We start from the raw sequence: 21327 nt of genomic DNA on the forward strand, positions 1-21327 counted from the left end.
GTCCAAAGGTTCTACAGGATGTTTCCTGTAGAAATACAGAGCTTCCTGTAGAAGGCACAAGAAAAATTCCTTTAACCTTGATTTGAGTGCTCCTCCTGTCATGAAACGTCCTTCTTGCAACCTGCAATTAGCCAATGGCAATTAGTTTTATTTTTCTTTTTCTTTTTCTCTTTTTTTTTGAAAAACAACTAGGGCGCCTCATGGAGGTTTTCACCCTAATTGCCTGCCCTGGGCGCCTCCAAGGGAGGTTTTCACCCAGAGATCTTATTCTCTTTTCTCTTTTTTTTTTCAACCCATTGACCGCCTCATGGAGGTTTTCAATAAATGAGCCAATCTAAGGCACTTCCGAGAAGGTTTTCACCTTAGATTTCTATTTTCCTCTTTTTTCATTTTTTCTTTTTCTTTTTTCTCTTTTTTTCTTTTTTTTTTCTCTTTTTTCTATCCTACCCTACTTGAAAAACAAACTCATTCTCAAGTATAATAATACTTCCAATGGAGCCATGTGCACATCGAGATTAGAGACAAACTGATGTGGAGGCTTGAAATGCATGCTTTGACAGCTATCCGGACCTCAGAGACCAAATGATTTGACTGTGAAGGGATCAAACATAGCTGATGAAGAGAGTACTGCTGCAACTTAGTGATTGTCTGGAACCATGTCTCAATATAGCTCTGATATCCTTGGTTCTTTTGTTGATCTGGATCATTCTTCATGTCACCTTCTATCATGACTTTCTCATCTTCCTCCTTTTGCTGATCTTTCTCTTGAATACATGGAAGATTTGATGGTAACCATGAGGAAACTCTCTCGATCTTTGATTCTGATCTATTCTCTTCATCAAGTGCAGCCCACGGTTCTTTGATCTCCTCTTTTGAATCTTGTTTTGCTTTTGGTCCTTCAATGTTGTCAATATAATCTCTATTTTGCAACACTCTTCCTGAGCTTTGGTGAACATCATTGAGCTCAAAAGGAGTCATTTGCACATGTTGTGCCTCAGCTTTGCAATTGGGTTGAGCTACTCCATTGTATGGCTTTGGAAATGGTACGGGTAGTTGAGTGGAGGTGTGAAATTGAGATGGAGATGGATGGCATTGTGGTTGGGTAGGCATTTGGGGTTGCCTTGGTGGAGGAGGAGGCGATGGTTGTGGATGAGCAGGTGATGGAGGAAAATGAGCAGGATGAGAGTTGTACTGGGGCCTCCACTCCTGATAAGGTGCATTCCACTGAGGCTGTGGTTGAGCATAAGAGTGAAATGAATGAGCAGCTGGTTGGGCATAATATGGATCTGTGAAGGAACAAGGAGGAGGTGTGAACCAGGAAGGATGAGCAGGGGGACCCCAAGAAGGCATGAAAGTGGCTTGATAGGGCTCATAATAGGTCTCGGATGTCCCTTGCAGTTCCTGCTGGTAAGATCTAGGTCCATGCGGCCTCCTTTGGTTCATATAATGGAGTGGTTTAGTGGCTCCTTTTTCTCTTTGATATGCAATTTTAAGTCCAATAAAGGAAGGGCACTGATTCGTAGGATGGTATTCTTCACAGACAAAACACACTTCTAGGGAGTGCATTGGACATTCATTCCTAGGATGCTTTCTAGTGCACCTAGGACAAAATATGACCAAAGCACTCTTGGCTCCCTCTTGCTTCCTTTGGATCTGTAAGGTATCCGGTTGCATGGCAAGAAACTGCCTCATATCACTCTTGAAATCTTCCATTTGAGCTGCAAACTCGTTCTTGGAGAAGGTATTGCTCCCAACATCTCTACTTGTAGCCATTTGCTCCAGAGGAATGTTTTCTTCTTCTTCTCCCCTAGAGGTTCTTTAAATATGCCTTGATGTCCATCCAGGGGTTCTTCTTAGTCACAGCCATTGAAGAAGAGAGAAGGTTGGCTGTGTGAAGCAATGGCGGGTGTTGTGCAATCATTTTTCTAACTTATCTCTACTCCTACAAGGCATGAAAATAAATCTTTTTGGTTGATTTTTGTATTTTTTTCTTCTTGTACCTGCAAAACTAAAATAGGTTGAACTGCAACTAACTAGCTTGTTGAAATGAAAATGCGGAATTGAAATGAAAGCATGAAAGGACTAATCTATTTTGCACAAATGAAATTGTAGGAATGAAATGCTAGTCTACGCTTGCGGAATTGAAATGTTAATCTACGCTTTCTTTTCCAAGGAAAAAAAACGGTAACTTTTTATTAAAAAGATAATGAAAAGTTACACTAGCAGATGCATTGAAGCATTCCGTAAGCTGCCACAAGGGCTCGAGTGCTTTCGCACCCCACGCAACGTTAGAGGACTAACGTGCACAAAGAATAAGAAGAAAGAAAGGGAGGAAAGAGAAGAAAAGAGGCAAATAAAACTGAATTCCGGCCGTGAGTAGGACTCACGCTTCAAGTTTTTCTCCCCTTTTTCTTTTCGACCTTACGCCACTCTCCTGGGGTGGGCTCGATCGAAGCAATGACTAATTGTGTTTCTGCATTCTGTGGGCCAGTTTCTTTGTCTGAATCTGAAGTATCTGAGTTATGGTGCCATTTGATGCCTCCCGTGCTCAAATCCATGCTTGTCTTCTCTGTCTTATTGTCTGATGGGATTTCCTTCTGATTCTCCATTTCTTGAGATACCTCGGTCTTTTCTGCTGGGATCTCTTCCTCGGCTGCTTCCGATTCTTCATCCTCTGAATCTGAGTGTGAAAATTGCAATCCTTTTTTCTGCTTCCCTTTTTGCTTCCTTTTATTCTTAACTTCTGGGCATGAGCTTTGTAAGTGTCCTGTCTGCCTACAGAGCCTGCATCTGAACGCGATGTTTTCATAGTCTAGTACCTGTAACCAGTTCTGTTGTTTGTAGATTAGCCTTATATTGTCCGACAGCCCTTTACTTAAATCTACTTCCACACAGATACGTGCGAAAGTGTAGATCCTTTCATCGATCCTTTCTAGATCTGTTTTGATATATTTCCCTATGCTGTTCCCAATGCCTTCCAGCACTCGTTCATTCCAAAAGTGCAGCGGGAGATTGTATAGTCTAACCCAAACTGGCATTTTGGTTATAGTCATTTTATTTGGATCAAAATCTGGAAACCATGGGGTCATAAACAACCCCGATGTTCCCCAGAACCATGGCCCAGCACTGATGACTGTATCTCTGACTTCCCTGGATGTAAATCTTACTATGAAGAAACCCTTCGAACATAGATGGATATCACATTCCATGGTCCAGCTGGTGAAGATCCAGTGGAATAAATCCGTGGGTTTAGGCCAGAAGCTGTTGAAACGGCAAATTAAAGCTTGTGTTTCATATGACTTAACGAAGTCATCAATCCCTGACGAATCTAAGTTTAAGGCTGGAGTCTGCTCTGACTGATCTACTATGTATGGCCTGGGAATGTGTCCGCCTTGGTCTGGAGTGGGCCCTGAATTCCTGCTGCCCTGTAAGATGTTTTTGTAGGATAACCCTCCCTTGGGTTGGTATTGGCCTGCAGTTTTTTTTCCTTTATCTGCCCCTGTGGAGCTTGACTGTCCCTGAGGCAGAGCCCCTCCTCTCAATCTTAAGTTTAACGTAATGGTTGATCCTGGCCCAATCTCATAACTTCCTAGCAATCTACCGTCCCGGAGGGACCGCCTACCACTGATCAGATGTTGGATCTGGACTGGGTAGCCCAGTTCAACCCATATTTTTTGTTTCAACTGCAGAGGGGTATCTCCTGCATGAACCCAAACTAGGCGAGTTTTCCCCTGAGGGGGGTTAATCAGAATCTGAAAGCAAGAATTTGTTACCTGCTCTGGCTGAAGGTAAAGATCTAGATCTGGCTCTGTTTTGATTCGTTTTTCCTTGTTCCTGTCTAGATCTGTCGAAAAACTGCTTGATCTATGATTTGTGCCTTCGATCTGCTGCCTGGGTTCAATCTGTGCTCGGATAAAGGCTAGATCATCTAGATCCAAGCCAAAATTACAAGGTTTGGGTCCATGCGATGAGGGGAAACGCAGATCTGCACCATTCAGCCCCCTCCTACCTTTTTCCCATGCGATCTGGGTTTGACGGGCCCTGACCCCTAAACGCCATACAGCCCGACGGCTTCCTTGCTCAAAAACACAGTTTGGACCTTCGATCTCTTGCCAGAGAGCACCCTCCTCGCGGATCGACGTAGAACGATGAGTTTCTCTTGAAACCCTCGCCTCACAGCCCCGTTGGCGACTTGTATTTCGCTCCCGTCCCGCTATCTTTAGATTCCATGTGCTCAAAAATCCTGCAGGTACTCGGCCGCCCTGATCTGGGCATATCTGAGACAAGGTTAACCGTTTTTCTGAGGACGCAAACGGTTTCTCAGCAACGATTTTTGTTGATCCATACCCAGGACCGCTTTTAGTTTCTGATCCTGGCTTGGGGGCCGATGCGGCTGCAGAACGAGCTCTGCCTGCGCAAACCCTAGCCGTCACCATTGCCATTCCTCCGTTCGTCCAAATTTTCAAAACCAAATGCTAATCTATGCTTGCATAAATGAAATTGCGGAATTGAAATGCTAATCTATGAAAGCGGGAAATTCTAATCTACTCTTGCATAAATGAAATTGCATAATGGAAATGAAATAAACTACTTAGCAGAAGATTGGAGTGGAAAATAGAAGAATAGCAGCAATCACCAATACTCTGACGCTTCCCCGGCAACGGCGCCAAAAAGATGGTGGGCCCCAGTATTGTAGCGATAATGTTACAACTCCTGGAACTCATATCTTTAATTTTATCAACCCGGTAGTTCGTAACAAACTTGGAAGCAACGGTGCTCTATGCACAAGTACTAGCTCTTGCCGCAGCTGTCACTTGGTCAGCTGGCACAAGTCCGCTAGGAGCTTAAGCCAACTTCTATGAGCTCTTAGAAGAATCTTTTTAATTGATGGATGAAAGCTAACTTGAAGGAAGCTAATCTAATTGCGAAAAGAAAATGAAAGCCAAAAAGGAACGCAAACCCTAGCAAACCCTAATTCTACCAGCTAGTCCTACTGAGGCAAAGGAGAGCATGCAAACTACTGAAATAGATGCCATTACTTCTAGGAAGGTAAAATGCATGTGTCTAAGTTATCACTATCTGAAGAAAACATCTTTTTGTATTTTGATTAAGTTATTAGAATTATCATGCATGTGCTTTTAACTAGCTTTTCACTGTGCAGAGGTGGATCAAGGAGGAGAAATGCATGGAAGAGGTCAGGAAGGTACAGAGAGGGTCTAAGGGATCCCTATCATCATTTCATAGAGTTTCACAAAGTCAGGATGCCATGCAACCGTGTTTATGAACTTCTACAGGAAGTCTACAGGGGTTTCTACAGGAAGTTCTGTAATTCTTCTACAGGATGTTTCGTGATTGGGTTTTTGACTGATAGGTGAGTGGGAGAGAATGCATGAATGGGTAGGGAGGTAGGGTAGGGGCCTGGAATGACCCAATGATTGAGGGATGAGGTGATGAGAGGGTGTGGAAGTCTAGCTTGCATCAAAGAAGGTTTAGGCAATGGAAAGGCAAGAAGGTAGGGTTACGTGGCAAAAGAGCGGATGGGAGATGAGGAAACAGACTTGGTGATGGAGGAGCTGATCTGGACAAGGATCAGATGAATGAGGAGGTGATGAAGGTGCCCTGCATAGTGTTTACCTGATCAAACCAACTACGTCTTGCATACAATCAAAATATTAGATGATCTATCTAACAGTTTAATGAGATCAGTGAACAACAACCTTATTCATGACAAGAATCACGTACAACATGTGAAAAAAACATTATCAAAGAGATATAAACGCATGACTAACTCCTACCAATCCATCCTAAACATAAAAAACTACTTCAACCATCAAAAACAACCTAAGTAACAAAGCACGAATTAAATCTAAAGAGCAGACTTTATTTTAAGAATGCAGCGAACACACATAAAGATAAACAAGGGAGGTACTAGGCGCTTGAGATGGGCCCAACCCCAAGAGCTACAGCCTCCCAAGAGAGATTTAGAGCTGGTGCAAAGCTGGATTCATCTTTATTAATCAAGAATGAAGAGTTACATCAAAATTTTCCACAAGGAGAGCTTGAGAATGAGCTGAAAGCAAAGCTAATCTATTGCCTACAAATCGAATTACAAAATGACTACAACAAGGCTATGAAATGACTAACTACTAGCTACTATCTACTGGCTAACTAGCTAACATCCACTGGCTAACCAAAATGAGGCCCTAAGCCTTCTTATTTATACAATTTGAGGACCCAACAGTCCTCCTAAAATTTAGGGACTCGACTGCCCAAGACTTGTAGTTAACAACAGTCCTACTTGACTTGCTTCGCTGCCCTTGTGCTGATTGATTCGGTGGCCCTTGAACTCCGAGCTGATGGTGGAGAATTCGAGGTAAGGGCCCATAAATGAAGGGGACACCTTCCTACAAATCCTCTCCCTTGTTCTCCCACGAATTTGGCTGCCAAGTGCTCATTAAGACCTTCAATTTTGTCTCCAAATTGACCAAAAAGGCTACACAAAGCACCCATTAGACTTGTTGGCATAATGACTAACCAAATTCACTCTATTATCATAAATATAATAAAAAACATGCAATAAACTAATGAGAATGGTGGATTAAGTCAAATTAGGAGGTTGAATGAGCCCAAATAACTGTCCATTTTTGGGGCTCATCAGAAGCAAAAGAGAAAATGATAAATTCTCTATCAAATTGAGGGTTTTTTAAGACTGGGGTTTGGGTGAGGGCCAATTTAATACCTTCAAAAGCTTGATTTGCTTCTACTGTCCACTTCACTTTTGAATCCTTTTTTAGCATGTTGTTTAGTAATTTGATCAATTCTGCTAAGTTTGGGATAAATCTCCTTAGAAAGTTGATCTTTCCCAAGAAGGCTTGTAATTCTTTAATATTTCTTGGATGGGGCGTTTGCAAGATGGCCTGTATCCTGTCTGGGTCAATTCTAATGCCATCCTTTGAAATGATATGACCCAACAGCTTACCTTCTTCCAAACCAAATAGAGACTTCTTAGGATTTAAGGAAATTCCATATTTCCTACATGTTATGAATATTTGTCTCAAGTGTTTTAGATGTTCTTGGTCAGATTTTGAGAAAGGTGTGAGATCATCTAGGTAAATAACAAGGAAGTCACGAATCTCTTTAGCAAAAGCAATATCCATTGCTCTCTGAAATGTAGCTCCTGCATTTTTCAACCCAAAAGGCATTTTGACATACTTGAAACTTCCCCATGGGGTTGTGAAAGTTGTTTTATCTTGATCATCAGGGTGAACTAGGATCTGATTGAAACCTGGAAATCCATCAAGTAATGAGATTCTTGAAGCCCCCACCACTCTTTGGAGAATGTGATCCATTTTTGGTAAGGGATAATTGTCTTTAAGGGATACTTGATTCAAATTCCTTAGATCAACACAAAGCCTAATCTCCCCAGTTTTTTTTCTTGTGGGGACCAAGTTTGAAATCCAGTCTGAAAACCTGATTGGTGCTATGATACCAGCTTTAAACATTTTTTGCACCTCTTTCTCAATTGAAGGGAGAAGCATAAGATTGATTCTCCTCAATTTTTTCTTGAGTGGATTTTCATTAGGCTTGAGAGGGATAGTGTGTTGAATAACAGAGGTGTCATAAGATTTCAGATCCTCATAACTCCATGCAAACACATCTTGGAACTCTTTAAAGAGGTCAATGTATTTAGGTTTCTGGTCAGGGGATAAAGATGCAGACAATTTTATTATCTTGGGTTTTTCAGTAGTTCCAATGTTGCACTCTTCAATGGCAGCATTAAGGGGTTGAATTTTTGGTTTTCTAGGAACATCATTCGAGTCAAAAATGTCCTCCAACGGAGTCAGGCCTGTTGGTAGAAAATTGTCTTTTAGCTGTATGACTTCAGCCTCTGCACCAGTTACTTCATCAAAATGCAATTGTTTAAGTTCTTATATATTTTCCTTGTCAAAGGTTGTTGGACAGAGCATTTGATTTGCTGTTTTGAGTGATATAGTTGTTTGGTCTTGTTCATTGAGTGGTTGTGTGTCCTTCACAGAATCAACATCAATGTTCAAACATGAAAATTCATGCTGCAAGGTCAAGAAACTGTTTATCTGTGTGTCATCCTCAAACACTTTCCAATCTTTGACATTGTTTGGGACAGAAGGTCTGTGTTTTATCTCATCTGTAAAACAATGGTTGGGTTCAAAAGGCAATTTTCATGTACTGGCAAATGTAGCTAAACTATGTGCATGAAGGTTGTGGGTCCTAGGTATTTTGGTCATTTGAAATTCAGTGAAAGCTTTGAGTATTTCAATAGTAGCAGACCTGTATGATCTTAGTCTTTTGTCATTGGTGACAAAATTGCCTTTCACTTGTTGAATAATGAGGTCTGAATCTCCCATGATTGAAACTTTTGTGGCCTGTAAGGATTTTACCAGTTTGAGGCCTAGCAAAAGAGCCTCATACTCTGCCATATTATTAGTACATCTGAAATTAAGCCTATAGGCTCGACCTTCTGCATGATTGCTTTGTTTGTTATGAATCCACACTCCAGCTCCTGCCCCTAATTTGTTGACTGATCCATCAAACTCAAGAAACCATAGGATCTCTTGATTTAGGGGATTTTCAACATCTTCTCTATGACTTGGGATTATAAGTTGGAGTTCTTGTCTTTCACCTGGTTTGTCTTCTAGAACAGTCTCATCACTTGATTGCACAACCTTGATTTCTTGGGAACTTGATTGCTCACTCATATGCAGATCTTGTTCAAGTATGACAGATTTGTTATCACTCATTGGACTTATATCATCATTGAACAGAATGAAGGAATCCATATCAGAATGGACTGCATAAATAGGGAAATTTTGAGGTTTTTCTTCACTACTCACCATGTATTTCATGAGTGATTCTCTGTATAGCCTCTTTGGCTGCCCAAAGACAGAGATAGTGGCATATGACATGTCCAATTATAGGGAACCTTGGAGTTTAGATCCCCATGATCTTGATAACAGCATTTCATATTTGGGTGGGATATCAACAACTACCACATCCATTAAATTTGTTTTATTTGGGTACTGGACAAGGGACACACATAGATCTTTTATCAATCCTAAACACTTAACTTGGCTGGAGTCAAATGAAAATAGGTCCTTATATGGTCTTGTGATGTCTAGATTCAATCTTTCCATTACTGACTTAGGCATCAGGTTATGATAGGCGCCTGAATCAAACATTGCATTGTGTAATATCTTATCATGAACATGCAAGCTGACATAAAAAGCTAGGATTTCAGTAACTGTTGTCTTTCCATCAACCTCTGGATCGAAAAGTAGTTCTGGGGTGTCATCCAACACATTGACATCATCTTTATTATGAGTCAGTTGAAGGGACTTCTTGATTTGTTGTTTGTAAATGTTATGCTTGTCTAGCTCTGAAAGAGGAATGGCTATCTTCAATTTACCAATTTCAGCTTCTAAGTCAAAAGGTCTTTCAGATTGGATCTTGGTGTTTTGGTTAACAATATTTTCTCTCTCAATTGAGTTCTTAGAGGGTTCTTCTTGATTTTCAATTTGATCTTGAGGTTTGTCCTTTTTACTCATCTTTTGGAAAGTGCTGCTTGGATTGTGTTGTAAAGGAGGTGTAACCCTTGGTTCTTGATTTGAGGGAAATGGTTCGGTTACCTCTTCAACTGTTACTTCATTTGTAATTGAATCAGTTTTGTTAATAGGCTCTGTGACAATAGCTTTCTTAGGCTGCAGGCTATCCTTTGTTTTCTCAGGCTGTGTCACATTTATAGTTCTGCTTCTTAATTTGTATTGCTTATGAACTTCAAAAACAGCTGTGTCATAGCCTTGTTTGAAATCAAATGATTCACCTGACTTGGTTTGGAACTGCTTGATGTCTTCATCTTCATGATCTTCTTGACTCAGAAAAACTTGCTGATCATTGTTGAGGCCCATCAAATTGATGTGGGTATCATCTATCTGCTCGTTAGAAGTGGATGCTTCAGCATAGTTTTCTTGGAATGGAGGTCTAATTTCTGGTTCAGGGCTGGCCTTGCCAACATTAGGATTTTGATTTCTTCTAAAATTGGGATTCCTGATAGGATTATTCTGTGGTGCTTCCCATGATGATTTCCTCTCAACTGATTCTACTCTGTCACCTAACCTATGCATACCAGTGATTATTGCATCTAATTTCTGATCCCAGCCTAATGGCTCTTCTTTGAAGGTAGTCTTTCTTTTAGTTCTGGTCCTATTTCTCCTAGCTATCAGGTTTGCTTCTACACTCACTGCTATGTCTTGCATCTCAACTAACGTTCGGGGAGCCCTTTCTCTTTATTGGTATGCCATATCTGAATCAAACCCATCAGGAAAGGTGTATAGAGCTAGGTCAGGTGGGGGTCTTAGATTTTGGGGAATAGCATTGTAGACATTGTTGAACCGAGCACAATAGTCCAAGACAGTTTCTTGGGGACCTCTTTTGATAGTATTGTATTCAGATAAAATGTGAAGTGGAGCCTTTTTCTTCTCCCATCTGTTGATAAAGGTTTGATACAGGGCTTCAGGGTCAGCTATGGAGTTTGCTGGGAGTGACCTAAACCATGATCTTACATCTCATGTTAGGCTTTGCACAAAAATTTTCATTCTAACCCCATCATCATCTATCTCATAATTTTCAAAGTAGTCCTGCATTTTCTTAGTATGCTGAACGGCTGGATAAGAGCCAGTACCATCAAAATATGAAATCTTTCTTTAGTAATCTTGAGGCATAGGCCCTGGATTGGCAGGTAACTGCAGTGGAGCATATCTATTAGCCATGTTTGGTGGGACAATAGGGATAACAGGAACGAATGGGACAAGGGGAGGAAAGGGAATGAGAAGGGTATTTGTAGTTGATGGAGGGGTTGAAAGGATACCTTGTGAAGTGGATGAAGAACTAGGAGATTGTGGAACGGTGGTATGAGGATGTAGAGAAACCTTAGCAGGGGTTGGAATATTAGTTTGACATCCTGCTTCAGAACTTGAATCTGATAAAGTCCCTTCTGATTTGTGTCTCTTAAGGATTCTTGAAATCAAGTTTGGATTTTGGAACTCAGGTGATGGGTCAGGATCTGGGTTAGATCTTGTATAGCGAGTTTTCTTCTTAGGAGCCAGTTTCTGTGATTTTCTTTAGGAGAATTTTCTAAGAGATAGTGATATTTGACAAGGACTGATCAAGTATAGCACAACTGTATGGAACTTAAGACTGAATAAAGATTGACTGAGGCAGCTTTTATGTACTCCTGCAAATGCAAAACAGAGGCAGTTTCCAAGGCTGTCTAGTTGTCACTCAGGCTTTATCTACAGCATTAAGAATCAGACAGGGGATTTTGATTTGATTCAGTCCCCAGTGGAGTCGCCATTTATGTTAACACCCAGGTTGTTCCCTTTGACTCCTGAGGGAATACGGTCAGGGTAACCACTAACCAAGCTTTGGATTACAGGTTCTAGCCCACCTGTAATCAGAGAGGGCTCTCTCTTTTAGTTTTAACTTTGTTCTTTGAGGATTTTAAGCTAGTTATGAGGTGGGAGTTTTGTTTAAAGTTTTGGTTGAATGATGTCTTCCAGTAGCTGAGATGAGGTCTTCAGGAGTTTCAGTCCATTGGGCAATGGAGTCTGTGGTTATGGGTTGTTTGAGATATTGAGTAAGATTGCTAAAACTGCAGGGCCATATAGATATATCATGAAACAAACTTAAAATTGTGAAAATGAAATATGTCTAGCTAGTGAGAGGCAACTAAGAGTTTTTCACTAAGCTGGTGATGTTAGAAAGGGATATATCACTCAGGAGCGGATTTGAATTCCTGAATAATACTCACTGTGAAGTTTTAGTCTGAAGGTGAAGCAACTAAGAATTACACTTTCATAACTAATACTGGAGGAAACATTCATAACAACATAGATTGAGTTCAGGGTATTTAATGCATAAATCTTGAACTATTCTTTTTCTGTGCTATTAAACCGTGAAATATAGAGCATGAACGGATTATGATAGAATGAAATACATAACAAGAAGGTTCAGGAAACTTATTGTGCCATGAAATATGCAGGAATCCTGTAACAGTAAGCAATCACACCACAACACATCAGAATAACTCAGAACTTCAGAAATTCCATCAGCTCCTTGTATTAAAAGTCTGAAATTTACAACATAGGTTCTCCAGAAGAGAAAATCAACAACCCCAGCAAGCTTATGCGAGGGGATATATATACAATCGATTTTACAAAATATCTGAACGCTGAGTCATTTGTTCAATAACTGCGTTTACCAACTTTCAGAATAGCAGATAAGAAAGTTATTGCTATTCTAAATATACAATGAATACCCTTCAGTTCTGTCAGAAACCTTTTTGACTTTTGGAGGCCACTGAGTCGGTTGAGCACTTTGTATTAATTTTGAATGATATGCTCTTTATGGCTTGGTCGAGGTGCAACTATCTCAGCCCTGTCATCTACATCTGTCGGTGTTGCTTTAGTGGCCAAATTTGTCTGCTGAGTTGGCTCTGTCCACTCCTCTCCAGTCATACTGAATGTATCAATTATTTGAACATGATGATTTGTATTTGGTGTACAAAAATTTGATGAAAAATCTGTTTGTTCACAGCAATGTCTGTATCATGCTTGTCCACCATTCCTGAGTAGGCAACTGATGTCTCAAAATTGTGCCTAAGGTTTCATCTACCTCAGTATATTTGTAGTAACTAGGAGGCACTTCAAACAGATGCCTGATCTCATTCATGATAAAAAACAAATTCTCTATTCTGTCATAGAGACTCTGCCCAGATGCAGGCCCTGTTTCCTCTGGGGTACTTGATCCTGCAGTGATCTGATTTGTAGCAAATGTATTTACCCTTTTGGCATAATTTTCATGGGATAACAACCTACCTGCACTATTTAGTAGGCTGGGAAGGCCTCTGTTATGCAATGCTATAAATTTCTCTGTGAACTTGTTCACCTCTGTCTACATTTCCTGGCATCTTCTATCCAATTTTTGCACAAGATTTCTTAAAGTGAGCACCCTTTTCACCAGTAAGATGGTGTCAGTTCTGTTGGGGATTCCTATTGCTGCTAGCTTAGGGCCTGTGCGGTTGTTCAAGACATTGATCATCCTATTGGCTATCTCAGGCATAGTGCCTAGAGATGCCCTTGCTTTTTGACTTTCCTTGTGGGCCCTGCCTATGAGATCCATGTGCTCATGAATGGTTTCTATATATTGCCATTGATCTGTTATGGATTGACCAATATTGACCCACAGGACTTTCTTGATTTCAGCCACCACTTTTTCAAGAGAGAGCTCTTTCTCCAGTTCTTTTATCTTTTTCTCAAGAGCCTTTACCTCTCTTTTTTTCTCAGCTACAGTTTGCTTTGATTTATCATACTTTTCATTAAGTGTAGCCAATTTTTCCTTGGCCTCATTTAGCTCTGCCATCTGGGCCTCTAGAACTTGAAGTTCTTTCATCATGTTTTGCATATCAAGGCTTGGTGCCTGTTCTAATGTTGTTGCTGGTGCTGCTGCTGTATTTGTTGCTGATGTTGAAGGGCCTGTTCCAGCTGTCTATCCTGTGGGAGGACTGATAATTTGAGGAGGCTCCTCAAGGTTAATCACTGGCTGAGGGGGCTGAGATGTCTGGCCTCCTTCTTTCTGTTTCAGGGCTGCCTGTAATGCACCCTCTGTTGCTACCAATCTCCCTTCTGTCTCTACCAATTTTTTGTGTAGTGTTAGCAGCATGGCTGCTACATCTTGGTCCTTTCTCTGCTGAGCAACATATTCTGTTTGAGGGTGAAGGGTTGCTGGAATCTTGACCATCTTCCTCAAAGCTGCTATATCTGCCTCTTTTCCTTTAGTAATGCCTGCACAGCTTTGGGATCACTTGGGTCATGCCCAAGCTCTATAATGATATCTTCCAAAGACCTAATCCTGTTGTCTTTAGCTTGAGAAGAGGCCTTCTCCAATTCTAGTTGGGCAGTTGTATTATGGAGACTATTTTGCAATTTGTGTGCAAGGAAGGTTTTGTTTGCAAGAGTGGAATAGACCATCTCACCCGTTTGCTTATGAAGCTCTATCTGGTCCATTGGGTGGATGTCTTTTGCAAATACCTCAAGGTTGGTTCTTATGTAATCTGCAGCTGACTGTGGCTCCAGCATAGTAGGCATGAAATGACTCATAGTCGTCTTCCCCTCTGTTATGTCATATGCTGACATAAGCCTCTGCTGGTTTGTGGGAGCCATTTTGAGTAAATGATTGTATAGCTGGAGTCTAACTGGCTCATTCCTCTTCTTAATGTCAATGAATTGTTGCTTTATGCTGGATTCTGCCCTCCTTTGCTAGCTTGAGGAGCTGACCTCTCCTCCAAGTGTTCTTTCTTATTCCTGTTGGAAGGAACTGGCAGATGCTTCCATGCTAGGGGGGCCCATACCCATGGATGGCCCAATAGGCATCTCTTCTTCATAAAGAGGATTTAATCTTTGCCTTTTCTCCCCTTGTTGACTTGTTGATGTAGTGAGGGGAGTTTCCTGCTCTCTATCCCTCTTCCTGGTTCTCTGTTCATTTAATGGAGTTTGGAGCACCGAGGCATTCACTACTGTTTCCTGCCTTGGAGGCACACATTCTTGAGCCTGTTGCTCTGTAGATATTGGGGCCTCAGCCATTTCTTCTTGCTATTTGGGCTGCTCTTTCTGTTGTTCTACTATTAGGGGTGGCTGCTCCTGTTCCATCTCTTTTCCTTTACCTATGCTAGCTGCCTGAGGAGTAGTTTGAGCTGCCTGCTGGGGGGCTGTAGAGGATGAGGCAGCTGCTCCAAGTTGAATTTGATAAGATGAGGAAACCTGCCCACAATTTTCCAAGTCAGCTTCCTTGTCAAGATTCTTTGCTTCTTTTTGTAGAATTTCCTCTTTAGTACTTGCCTCTTCTAATGTGCCCTCTTTCCATCTTAACAGATTTGCATATTTTTCAATATCAGGCAGCCTGACATGATCATAGCTAGCCAACTTATACTTGACCCTTCTAAGACTAATGAAATGATTGGGATCATAGGGTATCCAGAGGAAACTGGTTTGCAATCTGAGGCGTTGCAGGATCTTATCTGCTTCTTGCCATGCCTCTTCTCTGTTATTATAAATGAATGGGCCTAGCTGATTTCTGACTTTTAGTTGTACCTTCTTATTTTTGCTGTGGAAATGGACCATGTCTGCATTTCCAAACTTTCTGAAATACTCTAAGGCAAAGAGTCTCATAGGGACATATCTTGGCAGCCTATATGGGGCTAGCTCACAACCATATATTCTGATCACTGTATGGTGTTGGTAGAAGTACCAATCCCCAATGCTGTAGGCCTTTGAGAGCTGGAGGATCCTTTGCATCTCATCTGTCAATCTTGGAGGAGGGGCACTCAACAGCAAGGACATGGCTGGATGGATAAACAGGTCTATGAATTCACAGTAGTTATATGGTGAAAAAGATATGTGATGGAAAACTGAGGACCAAAATACTATAGACCTTTGGTTCCCTTGGGCATCAAGCTTCTTGAGAGTAATAGGGAAGCTATCAGGCTAATAGAATAGAAACAAGTGATAGATGTAAGAAGTGTATCTAAATATCCTCTCCCTCTCTAGGTTCATCAATTGCTCATGAATCTTATTGGCAATATAGGTAGCATAATCATAGTGAACAACAGGAGGCTTTCCAGGGGAGAAGATAGCAATCATGGCCAGAATGGTTTCATCAACATCCTCAAATGTTCTGTATCCCAGGACATAACTGATCATATCCACAAGCATTTTTCCCGGCTCATTTAGATATACATTTCCAATAGGAGGAGTCCTCACAGTTTCAGAGCTTGATTGAATGAATAATTGATTGATCTTTACAATTTGGGCACTGGACAGCTTGCCTCCTTTATTTATCAAATCCATCATGGATAGAGGAGTCAATGGCCTTGTAGTATGAAAGTGTAGAATTTCATTTATGGCCTCAGGGGTGACATGGAACAAAACTGAGCCTAAGGGGTTGAGGACAGCTCTCTGACATGGGTCATAGTTGGCACTGCATCTATGTATCAAGTCTAGGAGGATATTGACTTGACGGAGATTGAAAATGGGCAAATTGGAGTCCCAAATCCCTAGGATATCATTTCCACTGAGATGTTTGGCTTTAAGATCATTGAGTACATGAATGTGGTACTTGCTATAGTCTGGGATTCCTTCTGCCATTTGGTAGTCTCTGTCAGCCAAGGGCGGCCACTCTAGCTCTTTTTGTGGGGCATTTAGAGGTGTAACATTCAATGCAACTAGAGTTTCCATGGTTTTTGTGTGTTTTTAGTAGAATTTCAGCGAATTGCGGGCAAATGCAATGCTTGCGTAGTAGGTTGATATAAACTTGGAGGATTTGCAGCGAAGACATGGTAACAGAGGTACAACTGGGCACACTTGGCTTACTATGAGGGAAATTGACTTAGTTGCAGGGCAATGTAGCTTAATTTCTCGGTGAAATTGGCAGTTTTACAGTGTTTTAACAGTGCGGAACAGAATAGACCAGGCGCAGGAAGAATGTAGTAAATACCTGGTAGCAGCGCAATGGCAGAGGCTCGGTTTGAGTTGACTTGTAGGTGGCCATGGCGCTGGAGTGATTTTCAGCAGGTTGGCGGTGAAATGGTCGTGAAATTGCATGCAGGGAGCACAGTGATCTTTTGTCGAAAAGTGCGAAAAAACCGTGATTTTTGGCCAAATATGGACATTGTGGGCTTTGGCGCGTTTTTTGGATGACGTCAACATGACGTCATCGGGTGGGGTCGGGTACGGAAGGTGACGTGGCAACTTGTGAGTGGTCCATGGGAACTGATGAGGTGGCAGACAGAGTGGAGCAATGGCGGGCTAGGCGCTGATGCGGTGTTGACTTGTCATGACGTGGGCATGGCGTGGGCATGACGTGGGCAGGCTGTAAACCAAAGCGGTAAGTGGTTCCATCGGACCGCTTATAGTACGGGAGCGGTTTTGGTAGGCGGCCTCCCGATACAATTTGGGAGCGACGCGTGGCCGAGCCCTAACGTCATGCTCTGACATTTTTCGGGTACTATTGTCCGGGCGTCGGGGCCAGCCCGATATTGATATAAGTCGTCGGATGGGAGGGTCCAGATCCGACGGGCGACGGGTTACAAAATTGGTAGGACAATACGGCAGAGAAGCAGAGAATAAACAAATATATTTCTGGAAATGCGTGCGAGGGCGAGACTTTAGTCTTTGGCGGGTTTTTTGGGTTTTTCAATGTTTTGTTGGCGGAAATGGGTTTTTTGACATTTTTGCAAAATGGGGTTAGGTCTATAAATCAAGCGGGTCTTGATTTAATCCCAAAACACTATATTAGCGCTATCTTGCCTTTAGCGCTTTGATTTATTTGCACTTCAACCCTTTAGGACTATTAGGCTATATTGCCTAGGGGAAGGGAATATACCTTTTTTTGGGGTTTTTATACACAATAGTGCTATAGTAATAGGGAAAGGGGAACATAGCGAGTTAAGTATAGATAGAGTTAGTAGTTAGTATTGGAGGGGAATATGGAAGAGAGGAGGCAAAGACTAAGTTTATAGAAAACAAACTTAGTTAGGAGAGTAGATCAAAATGAAACGATTTTTACACAGGAAATGTGGCTCTTTATGCAACAAGGATCAATCAATGAGTTTGATTTCTCTCATGAACCAAGGTGATAGAGGGATGTTAGCAAGGAGTTTTATGGGGGATGATTGGGAGATTAGACATGCTCTACTTTGTCGCTACAAAACTACTGAATAGGAGGATCTGCACTGGCCACCATGCGTTTCCTTTTCTTAGGCCAGTGATATGAAAGAAATCATGCTTCTGCAACCCCATCTACCTACCCATTCTATTGCCTAGCATTTTTTGTTACTTCAAGGAGGGTGCACTTAGACTTGCAAACCCTCATGTGCCTTTTCTTTTCCTTTGGCATTTCCTTTTGATTTTCTATCTAAGGCTAGCCTTATTACCTCCAAGGCCCCAGATTAAACAGTTGGGAACCTTCATTCTCTACCTAACTACTTATCTGGTAAGATTGAACAGTTTGGACAAATTTCTTTCTCTAGTCTACAACAAAAAATTGAAACATGGCATGACCCAGCTTAGACTGTTGGATCACCCATTCAGAAGTAGGACAACATCAAACAACTGTAGATATGTGTTTCCACCAAAATATGAGATCTTTGCATCACCAAAGTAGATCATATTAGTACTTCCCCTGCCAATCATGAAAAATGAAACCTATTGGTATAGGTAGCTAACAAACCCTATAGATTCCATGCTTGCTATTTTCAACATGGATAAGTGTAAACCTCCCCTTTCCCACCAACTTTCATTTCAAGTGCATATCACTTCGAAAGGTAAAGGTATACATTGAATTGTCATCGACAAAGGTGCTTCAACCTACGTCATGTCGGCTTCATGTTGGCTCGCCCTGGTTTCCCCAACCCTATCCCCACTGTCGAATTCCCTTAAAGCTTTCAATGGCCACACCTTTGTCCCAAAAGGATACCTATCCAATTTTCCCATCATTTTGGCTGGGAAAATAGTAACGGTGGATGTAGAAGTTGTGGACAAGAAACTCGACTATAATCTGTTGCTGGGTCACAGTTGGATATATGCCATGACGGTTGCCGTATCTACTGTCTTTCGTATCATCCTATTTCCATTAGATGGAAAGGTCATAACGGTGGATCATTTGTCTTTCTGCACCCCCGATTATTCACCATTACCAAGTGGCTCTATACCCCTAGTAGGAGGTGGAATTGACTGCTATTTCTGTTTAGGTACTGGTCTATTGAAGGCTTCCTCCCTGATGGGTTGTTTTCCTCTTCAGCCACTGCAGGTTTCACAATCGATCAACATGCTTTCATTAATTCCTCATGAACTAACCGATCCCTGGATCCTAATGGCTCCTTCAGACCATGACACATTCAGAGACCAGATGCCGCTGTCACCAGCTGAATCAGCCTACCAAGGCATTCAATCCACATCCACATCTCCAATCATGTTGGCTATCGCCGATGGTACCACCGCCCTTCCCATAACCACTCCTCCTTTAGATCCATTCAATCAACTCATACCTACGGACGAAGCCGTTCAAGAAATTATGAGTTTTCGAGAGCAACATTAGGAGGATTGGCACCATTGTGTCCCGATATCTGATTCAGACATGATGCCTCTTGAAATCCTATCCTCTGACTTACCAGAAATTGTTTCCTCACCATATGTGATCATCCAAACTTTGGATGCAGAAGGAAACATGGGTGACACTTCCAGGTCATTGCCCATAGATATTACAGTCACAACAAGCATTGTGGAAAACACCCAGATGCGAGCAAATTGCAGTCTTGAGGAAATTGCAAGCTCCACCTGCCTAAATGAGGAATTCAATGATGACATTGTTTGGTCTCATGAGGAAATGCCTGACTTTAATATGTCATTTTTCGTGCATGAGATTCAACTCTACGACGAGGAAAAACGAAATGGGTGGCCAATCCCTTCCCTAGAAATAGCCGTTGAACCCATGCCCGACCCTAATGCCGAACAAGAATTCCTACTATACCTTAAATAGCTGGATAAAACCTATCAAGATGCCAATTTGGCACTCGCAGCTCACAAGGAGTGGGTACAAACCCAATTTGCAAAAGAGGTTAGATTTTGTTCTTTCCAAGTGAGCGAATTTGTGTCGCTCTATCAACCAAAAGATAACCTCTCAATGAAAGTACTCACCACGAGGGCATATGAACTGCAGGACTGGGATGGAATCCCACTCAAGGAGCCCAAATATGGGCTCTATCTGAATAAGTATTGTACCTAGTATTGCACTGGGCATGTTCTTTGTAATTTTATGTATTCATAAGTTTTGCTTACCCTTTTTGATGGGATTGGATTGTTTTGTTATTTAGTGGAGTACTTGTCTCACGCATTCTTCTCGCAATGAAAATTTCATCGTTTCCCTTAGCATACATAGGATACACGAATGGGGCTAGTTGTCACACACGACACATTGCATTAGCTGCTTGGGTCATCCATACACCCGAGTCAGAACTATTTTTCTCTGGGAGGATCTTTCTTGGTACCGCCACCAACAATATTTCCAAGTAAATGTCCATCGTTCTGCTTCTCACAGAAGCATCATCAAGGGGCATCTCCAATCTGGTGGTCAGGTTAGACTCCCAGCTAGTCGTTATGCAATTGAAAAACCATTATCACATTTGTAATCCAGCCTTGTTACGTAACTATCTAAGGGTGCGACTCTTGGAACATAGATTTGAAATAATCACATATGAGCATGTTCCTCGAGAATTAAATACAATCGCTAATTCATTAGCTAACTATGTATTGGTTTGGCATTTGTCTCATTCTTTATAGCAACATGCATGAGAAGTAAAATCTTTACTAAAGCTAAAAATTTGTTACAAAAAACATTTAAAAACACATTTACACCACCAAAATACCAAATATATATATATATATATATATATATATATATATATATATATATATATATATATATATATATATATATATATATATATATATATATATAGATCAAAATCCAGTTTTTAACATCAAAATATTTCAAAACATGGATTATTTGAGTAAAAAATGGCTCAAAGCCCAATTACAAGCACTCATATGGCTATGTCAAAAAACCTGCTAAAAAAATCCTATTGCTCTAAAAAAGCTAAAACAGCTCTAGCTACCTCCGAAGAGGAAGCAAAAACTGCTCAGGTACACCAACAGTGTGGCACTACATATGAGCGGGCATTTCCCTCATATGAAGGGGGGAGACACCCATAGTTAAACCCTATAGGTTCCTCAGAACCTCGCGGAGACTGTCGATATCACCCCCTCCAACAAATAGTTTGCCTCCTTGTCGCACATAGTGAGGTTCGCCTACAGGTCATATTGGCTCCACATCTGTGTTAAGCATAAAAGTTTCATGTCAGTTCTTATTTCACCATTAAAAAGATTACATATACATTCAAAAGCACAAAAATACTTAAGTACTATCAAAATTATTCTCACCTTGAGGACCCTAGTTGGTCTTGGGTGGTAGCATCAAGTCTGGATCACGGTAAAGTCCATGTCTTCATAGGCATAGTCATCAACAATCACAATCCAGCTACGGATCCACTAGAAGAAATCTTCGTAAAAGTGTCGGAGCGGTCCTCCTCCTATGCGAGGATCTAGTGATGATCAGCGACCCTACCTTGGCTCCCTCGGATCAAAGGAACCTATGCTCATCTGTGGGTGAATGAAACATACCCTC

This window comes from Pinus tabuliformis, chromosome 8 (genome assembly GCF_031772625.1).
Source record: "Pinus tabuliformis cultivar Carrire ecotype Pingquan chromosome 8, CPIR1, whole genome shotgun sequence".
NCBI classification, from domain to species: Eukaryota; Viridiplantae; Streptophyta; class Pinopsida; order Pinales; family Pinaceae; genus Pinus; species Pinus tabuliformis.